The sequence below is a fragment of the Erpetoichthys calabaricus genome, chromosome 2 (genome assembly GCF_900747795.2).
Source record: "Erpetoichthys calabaricus chromosome 2, fErpCal1.3, whole genome shotgun sequence".
NCBI lineage: Eukaryota > Metazoa > Chordata > Cladistia > Polypteriformes > Polypteridae > Erpetoichthys > Erpetoichthys calabaricus.
This window is the reverse complement of record NC_041395.2, coordinates 167,059,154-167,072,766: the sequence shown is the minus strand read 5'-3', so window position 1 is coordinate 167,072,766 and position 13,613 is coordinate 167,059,154. Positions and strand designations below refer to the sequence as shown.

The 13,613-nt window shown below is 38.4% G+C and overlaps 1 protein-coding gene across 1 annotated transcript in view; it reads left to right on the top strand.

Annotated features, from left to right (window-relative positions):
- Nucleotides 1–13,613, top strand: part of LOC114669508 (presenilins-associated rhomboid-like protein, mitochondrial) — a 1,019,231-nt gene that overhangs the window by 484,313 nt on the left and 521,305 nt on the right. The window lies entirely within an intron of this gene.

Sequence of the window (13,613 nt, the reverse complement as noted above, 5' to 3'; positions counted from 1 at the left end):
AGATTGGACACATATATACAGTAACTGCAAGGATTGTAGTGTCATAACACATTTACTCCCCTTGCCAATTTAGGAACAAATAAATTTCAGAGCAATAATGTAATGGTGTAACTAAGCAAAGTACACATTAGTGCATCCCAAAAATTATCCAAGCAAGGACTCTTCTCTTTTACACCAGCTACAGTTTAAGACAGTTTATGGGCCAGTGGCAAAAGAAACAGTGTTAGATGAACAGCACTATGTTTTGGTGGAAAAAGTACCTACAATATACAGCAACACATTATGAGAGTGAAAGAATTTTTAGTTGTAGTGATGTATGGATTATAAATCCATGAAGACCAAGAACATCATGTTATAGTCAAGTAGAGTGTAATACCATTCAGAGAATGTGTCATCCTCTAAGTTATGGAATATGTTATGTATGGAAGAGTCTAAACAGACTTCATGAAAGGCACCAATATGGCCATTGGGGTTCATTAAACTATCGAGTTATGGCTGATAACAAATGATTTTAGAAATAAAAGTCACCTGCTGACATCTGTATGACTCTTCTCAGTTATTCCTGGGACATTGGGACATATTTCCTCATCTCTAAATAGGATCTTCTGTCTGTTTTGTGAGCACAAGGCTTGAAGGAAATGGCTTATATCAGGTTGAAATGCAGAGTATATGACAACCATTCCCCCCTACATCTTTGCAATATTTTTGCATTCCTTCACCCAGGCTCTATTTACCTTATGCTTGCCTTTTTAGGAAGCCATTTTCTTTGCCTGAGTAAAACATTCTTTTCTTTTTGCCAAACTCGCATTTCAATTTTGAATGCTATTGTAAAAAAAAAAGAGTAGCTGAGCACATTTTTTCAATTATATATTTGAGTGCCTATGAGTCACAGAAATCTCTTTCCAAATCCCCTCTCCTTACATGGTGAAGCTTATGGGGGGGCTTTATATGCTTCTCTGCCAAAAGATGATGGGTATGAAGCAGAAGTACAAAGACGTGTGCTCTAGACCAACTTCAGGGGCATTCATGCCCATATAATTTATGTACATTACTCCCTAGTGCTCTTTCCCTGTGGTCTGAAGATACTATATTGAGCTGCAATTTACAAAAATATAAATTCTATAAACAAAATGCATAACTTTATATACATTTTGTATGAAGGTTTTTTTTAGCATCATGCAGGTTTCCTTTAGAAAAAAAAAATTAGGTTGCCTGCCTGTGGAAAATATAGGAATGCTTTCCATCCTGCTACAAATCACCCTCAGCAGGAAGTATCAGGGGTTGCCATGGACACACACAGAAACATCGAGCAAATGCCTTTTCCAAAGTTTTTCCTGAAGATCGTTCCAAGCTGAATTTCAAAAGCTCCAAGCCAAAAATCTCAAATAAGCAGGCGGTAAAGAAGAGCTTTCCAGCAAAAGGCTGGACTTTGCCCTAGGAATGAACGACTACACCACGGAACTTGAATCCACAGGTTTGGAACAAAACAGGAGGGGGTAGCTATCCACACTTCTTGCACAATCAATACATACATGATTAATGTTGCAAATTGATCCAGCATGTCACAGAACTGCATTTTGAATATTTACAGTATATTAAACACATATCTAGAGCCAAGAAGGATTGTGTAAAGTATAGTTCTTCCTGCTAAACCATGTTTGTAATGCTTAATGCCTCCAAGACAGTAAGTAAAAAACGTTTTAATTAAGAAGACAAATTACAGAAAAACATTTTTATGTAATTTAAAAAAGCAACACATCTCTATGTTTACAGAGTGAAAAAACAAGCTAGTTTAAACATAACATACACACTTTATCCAGCCTAGTTCTTTCTTAACCCATTTTGAAAAAAACATCCACTTGCCTTCTTGCCCTCACTAAAGTGCATTGTAGTCATTGAACATGATACAAAAAAGTGTCTGCAATATATTTACACAAATAAATGCATAAACAATACAGGGTTTACTGGAGCTTCACTTTTAAACTGCCAGAATCATATCACAAGCACATTCCATATGATTAAAAGGTGCTGGAAATGATCGGGTGCTGGAACTTTTTCATCATTCATTTCTGACCCTCATATTACCAGCTTTTCAATCCATTTTTAAACACTTCACTGAAGTGAAATGTTGTTTCCATTCAGTACTGAAAGTCGACAGTGAATCTGTGCTTCTCATACACTTCAGCCCATAAAAATGAATTAACGGCATGATTCACATTTTTTGTACTATACACACAGAAAAGGCACCGGCCATGTTAACAAAGGAAAAAAATGGCAACAGAAAAGTTTGGACACGTGCTAGAGCAACTTTGACTGAAAAAGTTTGTGTTATGAATAAGTTAAAACATTATCACGGATATTTTGTAAATTACCTTTGTAGTATAACGATCTATCTATCTATCTATCTATCTATCTATCTATCTATCTATCTATCTATCTATCTATCTATCTATCTATCTATCTATCTATCTATCTAGTAATGGGATATTTCTTACATCTCAATGTGCAGTTTGCAAAAATGCAGCTATATAAACATTAAAGCATTTTATGCATACATATGTGCACCTCCATTGCTCAGTTTGAAACCAAGTTTTAATAAAGATTTTGTTAAGCTAGTGTTAGGTGTATCCACAGCTACTAAAAACAAAAAAATGTATGGAAGAATCTGCAGAATTTAGACCATGTCATCGTAATTGTACCATTCATATTGAAGCTAATACACAGCCTATGATTGTGCTATCAAGAAGAAAAAACTGCACACTGAAAGGTTTGTATCCTAACCAGGATTAGAGAGTCAACATATTGAGTTAACAGGTGTAAAGGCTAGGGGGCGCAAATGAGCCTCAAACCCCAAATATGAACACGCAAATAAAGGGAGTTTATTATACAAAGTCCCTTGTTAAAGCCAAAAAAAGCTGCTTTTCTCCTCCTCTGCTCACACTACCACACTGCTCTACTCCACTCAAGTGTTGCTTTCCTTCCTCCCAGCTCCGACTCACCTGCACAAGGCAGTGTGGACCCTTTTATTGAGGGCCTGGAAGTACATGCGGTACCAGGGCTTTTGCCTGATGGAATCACTTCCAGCTCATATGGAAGTCGCGAATAACAGGTAATACTTCACCCTGCAGTGCCCTCTTGCAGCATGCAGTGACTCCAGCAGAGCTACTCTTCTGGATTAGAATTCCCAATACTACCTACTGATTCCTGACGGGGCCCTGATATGCAGGGCCCCTACCATCTAGCATCCTGGAGAAACAAATATCTCCCAGAGACAGTCCTTCCCTGTCCTTCTGTTTCATCCTGGTCAGGGAACGTACTATACTTATATCCGGTCAGTATGCCTGTGTATCTTCCTAGGGCTTCCCGTCAGGGTAAAGAGTCTTCTTCTTTCCTGGTTGGGATGTTCGTCCATCCATCTGAGAAGTCTCGTTGGAGTGTGGCACCTTTCACTTCCTTGGCCAGGAAGCCTGTCTGTCCTCTTGGAGCTTCCCATCCAGGTAAAGAACCATCCCTTATTCTTGTCGAGATGCTTGTCCATCCTGTGTGGCATTTACGTAGGCTATTTGCAGTGTAAAAAAACAAAAAGGCAAATTAAGTCTTTCTCGACCCAACATGTTTCATTAACTTAATAAACATCCAGTGTTTGGCGACATCACATCCAGGTTAGTCAACCTCATACTGAGCCCTCAACCTCATATCACTGCAACTAACCTCATTCATCACAGCCTTTCTGTGCCTGCCTAGCTATTATCATGACCTCAGGATAAGATCCATCCATCTATCCCTTTTCTAACCCGCTGAATCCAAACACAGGGTCATGGGGGTCTGCTGAAGCCAATCCCAGCCAACACAGGGCACAAGGCAGGAACCAATCCCGGGCAGGGTGCCAACCCACCACAGCAGGATAAGATCAGTACCGGAAAAGAACTGAAAAGAGAAATGACTGTCTTGACAGTGTTACATTAAACATAATTTTTTGTCTTTGAATGGACCAAAGAAGAGCACAAAAGATACCTCCATCCATCCAGCCATCCATTTTCCAACCCGCTGAATCCGAACACAGGGTCACGGGGGTCTGCTGGAGCCAATCCCAGCCAACACAGGGCACAAGGCAAGGAACCAATCCCGGGCAGGGTGCCAACCCACCGCAGCAAAAGATACCTTTTTATTTCATTTCCAAGTTGTCATGAGCAAAAAAGTTTATTAAATATTTTAGGGTCTTTTCAGCACCTCAGTGGGCAGTTGCTTGCATTTTAAGTGACATTAGCTCTTTGTTTTTGTCATATTCAATGGGTTGATTTTGCAATTGATCATTAGCTGTTTCTCTTCATGATATTTACTATCAAAAATTACATGCGAACCTCATAAGTCTTAAAAAGTACACATTCTACACAATCACAGAAACAACAAGGAATTACATGGAAAAGGACACAATTTTCTTCAAGTCTGCACAATTCAATTGTGGAAAACATTTAAGTTTAATAGGTATAGACATTAAAATTGTAACATAAGGGTTCAGTGGTTACTGTTAGCAGGGCTCATATCTCAGCCTGGGTAATATACTGTATACTGTATATAGAGTGCACACATGCTTGCTGTGTCTTCTTCGGTTTTCTTCTCATATTCTACTTTTCCTGCTATGTTCCAAAGATAGTCAAGTTATATTGATGAGCAATTCTAAATTGGATCCATGAACACTGCAATCGTCAAGAGCCCTGCCTGGAGGTGGTTCAGCACTGCTGTCTTTCAGTAAGGAGATCCAGTGTGGAGAACGCTTTGATTAGTGAGAAAAGTGCTATACAAATGTAAAGTATTATTATTATGCCTTGTGTATAATACTGCTTGTACTGTATAGGTCTTAGTCCATCTGTGCCATTAATTAGGTTATAAGTTGTATTATGAGTTATATGTTTTGTGAAATGTTACTTCATTTGTTTTCTGTTAACATGTATTATCTGTAGGCATAATCCTACATGAAATTAAAAACCTGCAAGTAAAATATAACTAAAAAATGTTCTTCTGTATGATTTAGTAATTTAGTAATGGAGTCAAAATAAGGTAAGTATTAAACGGTTTTTGCACCTCATATTCTCATTTGTGCTTGTCAGTTTTCATATGATGGTATTAAAACTCTGAGATCCCTTTAGTTATTTAAATTATTTTGTATGCTACTGGTTGCTTATTGGGAAGGCTGAATTACTCTTTATGGAGTTTGCACATTCTTATTGTATCTATATGGATTTCGTCCAGATACTCTTCCCAATGTGCACAAAAGATTAATTAGAGGCTGTATTTTGGGATTGCAAATGAGTACATCCTGTAATTGACTTGGATTCTATCTATGGCTGTGTCCAGGGCAGCTGGAAATGGATTCTATCTATGGCTGTGTCCAGGGCAGCTGGAAATGCCTATGGCTCCCCATATAAAGGACATTCAGGAAAAAATGCATGGTTGCTTTAAAAAAGAAAAACTATGAATGAGGACAAAACCTGAAAGTTTGTAACAATAAAGGATTCAAGCATCCACGCATTTTGTGGTTATAGACCAGTTATTGTCAGAAATCTAAGTTCTTTGATGTTTAGTGTGACAGAGGGCTGGGGCGTCTGCACAGCCGGGATGCCTGGAAGGTGGAAGGACCGGGAGAGGACCAATACCTCCTCTGGGACATGAGAGAGCAACTGCCCTGGTTCGCATGTGTGCCACACATTTGGAGCCGGGAAGCTCCACGCGATTGGTGCAAATGGACACCACCAGGTTCTGCCTAGACTTTCCAGGATACATGGACTGCAGCACTTCCGCCACAACAGGGAGTGCTGCTGGGCCAGGAGGCAAATACAACCTTTATGCTTCCAGGTGCTCAGGCAGCACTTCTGCCACACTCGGAAGTGCTGCAGGAAGATCATCAAGAAACACCTGGAGCACACCTGGGTACTGTATAAAAGGGGCTGCCTCACTCCAGTCGAGGAGCCGGAGTTGGGAGGGAGTGTGACGAAGCTTACAAGAGAGGAGTGGAGGCGGCAAGAAAAAAAACAAGGAGAACGAAGGACTGTGAGTTTGGTGCACTGTACTGGATAAATAAAAATAAAACGTGTGTGTTTTGGACAAAAGCTGTCTTGGTGTGGGTCTGTATTGAGGCTGGTTCCCATATTAGATATTTATTCTCTCTGTGTTATGACTCAAGTCCCAAAGAACTAAGTCTCAAAAGACTTCCAAAAATGCCCACCAGAGGGGGAAATTCCATCCAAACTCCTGGCTAGATGTGAAAAGGGCCTTGAATGGTAGAATCCTGATAAAATAAAGGATATATTTCCAGAATCTTCTCAAGGCACAAAAGAAAGTTCTGTAGAGCACAAAAAGCAATATGGGATTGCTTGTAACACAAACAAATTTCAAAACAAACATATCACAATACAGAAATTTAGAGGCAAAGTAAAAAAAAAAAAAAGTTTAAAACCCAGAACTTACACAAAAACCACAGAAATGCACAAGAACTCACCAACTTCAGAGCGCATTCACAATGTACTGCCAAGAACCGTGGAAGACCCTCCAGTATTTATTGAACTAAGGGTAGTTTCTGACAGTGATTGGCAGATGCCCCCACCTCTTAGGAGACTACCCACAAAACACATGGAACATAAAACAGGCTTAGATAAAAATGCATAAAACTTCAAGAATACTGTAAATCATAAATAGGAAAAATAATAACACATACAAATAAAGCAAACATTTACAACAAACACACAAAACAAGCATTTGAACCTCAGCCTGGGGAGGAACCCTGGCTGAAATATAACACTGAGATTATTTTGGTTTTTGCTTATTTATTATTTTTATCATTTATTAAGTTAATGTTATCACACCAACATTATGACCAAGTATTTTCTTACTGGTGGCACTTTGCACATTTTGACACCTCTTATTGGTGATTAGTTTTTCTGTGTGCGATGTCACTGTCTTTCTGGTATTTGATGGCATTTCAACAGTCCTAGCATCCTAGTTTTTGGACTCTCTTGAAAACAAGTTGCATTCCTGGTGATTTTTCAATTGGACTATTCGTCTGGCTACTGAACATTTGACAGCGTTTTTTTATTTAGTTTTTGATTAATGATTTTAGAGGTTTTAATAGTTGGTTTTCCCAGTGTTCTTCTGATATTCTGACTTCTGCCTACCCCATACTTATGTCTTATCTCATCTCCAGTCAAAAATACTTTTATCTTCTAGTCATGATGTTTCTCCACATTTGCTTTGGTTAATAATATTTTTTACCAAATCCTTACAGACATGGCACATATACTGCCAAAACAGAACACTCAAGAAGGCGCAAAAAGTGTTGCAACCAGCAAATTATAAAAGAAGATGAAAAGATACCACACCAGTATACTATCTTCACAAGTTGGTCTCAACCCTGGGGACAAAAGGAGTAGAGTCTGGAGAGAGTTAAAGGTGGAACGAGAGGAATTCTTACAGATTGTTGTCCTCCTAAATGTACTTATAAATGACAAACACATGATCTGCCTACAACCTAAATCCTTACCTGGTGTATCCTTCAAAATTGGCCCCATACATCAGTCATTAACTCCCTACACATTTAAATATTGTAACATCCATTCAATTGCCAAATTAGGTTACCTGAGAGTTTACAGCCCTGCTCTTCAAATGTACTGTACATAGTTAGTGCTGCCCTTCCTTTGTTAACCAGAGACTATTTCACAAGCTAGATTTTATGTTTGTTCTGAAGTGCAAACAAATCATAGCTTCTTGAGTAACAGTGTCAAGCCTGGCAGTCCATGCTATTTATTATAGAGCATTTCTTATTTTCATGCGAGTGTACTGTTGATGTTGAGATGAGTTCTGGACCTAATTAAATACATAAGTATGGAAAATGAAGGAATCCACCTCATATTTCTTTTCTATTAATAAGTTGGCTGGTTGTTTGTGAACTGCATGCTCTTCCCAAAATTACATTGAAATGTTAATTGACCTTTCAATGGCAATAATTTGGTTTTGCCCTTGAGGGTTCACACCAGCCAATTTGTAAACTGAACCTACTTGGGAGTTACAGGCAAAAGACCATGTCCCTTGAAGCAAACAGAATTTTCTCAACTTGCATTTTCATTTTGCCAGTATTTACCTTACATTATGCCTTACTCGTGTAGCATTTTATAAAGTAATGAATTGCATTATGACAAGTGAAATGACCAAAGCCACATACATATTGCACATATGTATTTTAAGTTATTCCTTTGGTTTAAGGTACACCATGCTTCAAGTGCCAGGACTGAGAATTCCTTAACTACCCCTGTCCTGATGATCACTCGTACAGTAGGCTTACTTGAAATCTGAAGTCATATGACCACCCATCACAGTCAATGGCGTGTCCAGGGAACAACTGGAATTCATTGTCCAGGTTAGTACTTGCACTTAATGAAATCAAGGGGAAAAATTAACTCAACCAAAATAATCCAGAGAAGTCCATGCATTCCTGACTTGATGCCTATCACATTTTATCTTGTTAACATGCTGGTCTTTAAAAAGAAACATTTCTTTCATTGTGGAGATTAGAATACCTAAACAAATTTGTGAACCCTCTGTGTTTTTTTTGTAAATAACTATGTTCAACATACTCAGGCATCTATCGGTTTTAACAGCATGCCTGTAGCATTTCAAAATGCACAAAACTGGCATCCACGCCTTCAGTACACAGATTAAGCACGCAACCTTTTGATAATGGTTATGGTGTCTGCCATGCTACCACCCCCAACTTCGCAGAAAGGCTTCTATGTAGAATGCGAGGCATGTGGTCAGCACCATCCCCGTGACACCTCAACTACGCACACTGCCTGACCCCAGAGCTTATTAGCAATCCGATAGTCATTGAAGGTCACAAAGTATGAGCATGCCAGGCATTCCAACTACAAGGTAAAGTAAACAGACAGAGCAAAAAGCACCTCAGGAGAAAGCAATGGTGATTTCCATGTCGAAATGCTGGAAAGCATTTACTGACTAAAAGGTTTCATATATAGCTTTGCAAGAAAGTAATTATTCACACCAAACTCCAAGGAAATTACAAAGTGCTACCTGTAGCCATCAGGAGATGTGAACGAGCATTGTGAACTACATCTCACCATATCCTAAAGGACTGCCATATGTGTCTTATGATTAAACGACATTTTGGGTAATACAGGTGATTCGCAGAAGTACATGGCAGCCTCACAGGAAGTAGAAACCGACATTGAAGAGTGGCAAGTAGAGATTTAGCCAGGCTTTATAGTTCACTGAAGACACATGAGAGTGTCAGGTTTCAAAAGTCATCAGGGAGGTGTCATCTCTAGTCTTCATTATAATGTGGAATTACTGTAATGCCATTTAGCCATTCATTTCACTATTTTTTTTCATTTATTTTTGATTAAAATATTGCTAACTGACCTGTGTCTGCTGCACTGCGTCACTTTATGATGTGCTGCATTTTTGATTCTTTTGGAGCAGAAGGAACAGCACCACACACTTTTCATTACATTGTTAATGAATACAACACTATTAACCCAACAGTGCAATAGTTATTATTCTTTACGTATGTATATAGCATTGCAGAACTTTTTTGCAACTTCTTTGCAACTTTTTGCAACTTTTTTGCACCATTTGCTTATTTGTTTATTTACTTGTTGTGTTCTACATATATGTCTGCACTGAAGGAGCTGCTTTTAATCTCATTGTACATGTGTATAGTGACAATAAAAGGCATTCTGTCTGTTCTATCTATAATGGACTGAAATGAACTGAATTGAAGTGAGCTGAAACAAACATTGCTAGATGAAATGCAAAAGGAGGTTTTTACCATTGAGTTACTAAATGTCAGGAACAGATTGGTGATTTGGAACTGGAAAGTCAACTTGGATGCCACATGCGTATAAGGGTCATATCAAGGTTCTTCCGCATGATGCCCTTCAAGTGAAAAGAGTGGTTAATGGGACTGAGTCATTTGATGGGCAGTGTCAAAAACTGGGACTTTGGTCATTTTTAATTCTAAAATGAAATATCTGAAATCTGTGGAGGTGTACAAGTAAATGAAGTAAGGTACATTAATTGGTAAATCAAAGATAGAAATATCTGAAGAAGAATAAGAATGTGTCACTGGGGAATAAGGAGAAAAGCTTGGGTTTACTAAGGCCATATGTGAGCTTCACAGTATCAAGACATGGACAAACATGTGTGTTTTACCTTTGGGAAATTTTTCCTAATTATGTAGTAGTAGTGGTGGCAGTATTGTCACATGTATGGAGTGCAGAGACACACTTACTTGCATGTTTAACCAACATGCAACACACTGCCAATCTTCCATACCATAATGAACAAGAATACTGTATATTAAAATGTATAACTTCATGTTTAAAAAATATAGAGGAACAGTATCAACATATGAGGATTTAATAGAAGGTTATGATCATCCTTCCATTTTCTTATTGTGTTTTTACAGTTCTGGGCCACACAAGGTGAAAAAAACACCTTGGAGGAGGTGCTAGTCAGTCACAGAGAACATTCACGCATGAGACCACACTTCCTTATACTGAGCAAGCACCTATTTACCCAACACACACCTCTTTTGGTAGGGAAATCAGAATACCAGAGAAAAACATCAGGACACAAGGACAACTTGGTAACTCTACATTCTGAATTCAAATGCATAACTCTGGTTCTGCAACTCTAACTATTGTGCTGTTCAACAGAGCTGAAAAAATCATGCTAGCATAAAATCATAACATTCATTGGAAAGTACAAGGAATTGAAATGCAACATTCAAGCGCATGTGCTTCTTATTGACATAATGTACGGTAAGTGTCAGCGCTGTAGTCTCTAAGTGATTGTGCGATGTCAAGTTACAAACCACTCCTGAAGACATGCAGCCAATTTCAGCAAACAAAGCTAATGTAAATAATTGGGAATTACTATCCTAGCTCACATTACGTAAATTCAGCCTCTCCATTTATTTGCTCATTTTGTTGTCCCTTTATGTCTCCTTCTTTCTTTGTGCTGTAGACAGTCAGATATCAATGCTGCAGTCTTCTTTTTTACTTTCATGATTTCAGTAATACGAAATCAATACTGCCAATCCTCATTGTGCACTCCTCTCACTATTCATAGGTTTATCTGTTTCAAATTAAGGGGTGTCTCTACATGATTCTGTCTTCATTAAGTTAAATGAAAGAAGTAGTGACAGCTTAAACTACCATGGCCATAATGTGGTGACTCCAGTGCATTACATTTTGCATTGGTTATACACATCAGAAACTTAGTTTCACTTTTTTAGATCTGGAAGGTACATTTAGACCACCATGTAAAGTAGCACATACAAGGAGCTGATGGATTGTACTGCCTTTTTTATACAATTAACTTTTCTATTACAACCATAATGATGCTGGCTCTGTAATGTTATCTGGAAGATGTGAGGGCGCACCCATCTAATAAAAGTTTACCAGGAGTGCAGGGCAGCACCACAAGACATTTGAAAATCCCACATTAAACATCTGGGACAAAGAGAGAGCCACTTTGACAGGAAGAGAAAGAAGCACAGCGATCAGCATGTCATGTGTGTGTGCTTTGTGACACATAATACGAAAAAGCTGGAGCATCTGTTTGGAGAAAAGAGATGTAGTAGCTTGAATGTAAGTGTGTAACATTCTCCAGGGATGCAACAGGATAGACGTCTCTGTAAAGTGAGTGAAACCATTTAGACAAAACCTCCTAGTTGCGACTTGGTAATAGTGAGTGCTTCCTTGATCAAGTGATCAGCTGCCATTTAAGTACAGACACAGACTTATTTGTGTGTAGCCCTCAATGAATAAAGAAGAACCTACAATTGTCTCTGAAATATCTTGAAACTGACAAACGTGACTGGCATCCATCATTGCTTATTCTGTATTTAACAAAAATTAGACTTTGCTTTAGAGTTTTGATTCAAAAGAATATTTCAAATTATAACGGAAATGAAAATGGCATGGACAGAAATGATGGAACCCTTAACTTGCACAACCTTTAGAGGCAATCATTGTAAACAAGCAATTCCTGGAGCTCTCAGTGAGACTTCTGCACCTGTCAGCAGGCAGTTTGGCCCACTATTCCTGAGCAAATGTTGACTTTTCCAGAGTGCATGTTTCAGTTCTTTCCATTGATGTTTGATAAGATTCAAACAGGGCTCATAAGAAGCTACTTCTGAAAAGACCAATGTTTTGTTCTTAGCCATTCTTGGATGTTTTTATCTGTGTGTTTCGGGTTATTATCCTGTTGGAGGATCCATGACTTGCAACTGAGATAAAGCTTTCTGACACTGGGCAGTACGTTTTGCTTCAGAATGTCTTGATAGTCTTGAGATTTCATTGTTCCCTGCACAGACTCAAGGCACCCCATGACAGACACAGCAAAGCAGCCCCAAAACACAGCTGAGCCTCTTCCATGTTTCACAGTAGGTATGGTGTTCTTTTCCTTCAAAGCTTCATTTTTTTTGTCTGTGGACACAGAGCTGATGTAACTTGCCAAAAAGCTCCAGTCAGCCAGAAGCATTGTGGCTTCTCAATGTGCATTTTAGAAAATTCCATTCTTTTTTTTTAAGTTTTTCTTTCAATTGCGCATTCCTCCTGGGACTTCCTCGACTGAGCCCACTGTCACTCAATAAGCAAGGGATGGTGCAATTAGACACTAATGGACCTTGACCTTGAAGTTCAACTTGTATCTCTATGGAAGGTGTGCTTGGTTTATTGTCTACCATCCTCACAATCCTTCTGTCTATTCTGGGTTTGATTTTCATCATGAGGCTTCATCAATGGAGGTTAACTGCAGTTCCTATTGGACCTAATGTTCTTAATAATACTTGCAACTGTTTTCACAGGAATATCAAGTTGCTTGTAGATGGTGTTATAATCTTTGCTTTTAACATGCTTGTCTATCATTTTCTTTCTGATTTCCAAGGACAACTCTGTCCTATGCTTTCTCTGATCCAGTGTGGGACACACAATGAGATACTAAACAGCAGAGTGACTACTTTTCTTCATTTTAATAGGCTGAATGAGTGATTGCAAAATTGGGTACATGTGTAACATTAACTAAAAAAACAGTTAGTTTTAAAAATCAATGTAATTCAAATATTTATGGTCTTTTCTAGGGATACCAGCAAATGGGTCCAGGTCATTTTAGAATATGTTTGTAGAATAAGAAATACTTGATCTTTCTTCACATTTGCTTTACTCAATGACACATTAAAGGCATGCAGGTATACTAGAGACAATTGCTTTTTTATTTAATCACTTTGCAGGAGACATATAGCACTTTTTTGTTGAGCCGTAAGGGTATTAACAAATTTGTCTACGTCTGTGCAACTGAAAGGTGAAGGTCCATGTGAGACTGCTTGATGGGTTTCTAGCTAGATTTCCATGTAAGTGCACTAAGGCCAATACTTGAAGAGACACTAAGGCTTTCTGTCAGTGGATCCTTATCTGTGTAAAATTTCTTTCATTGTCTGTTTTTACTGATTTTCCAGTATCTGAGTATTTCACTATTGTATATCTTATGTTTCAGTTCAATTTTATTTTGTTTTATCTTAAGTGAATTCCTACTTGTTTTGT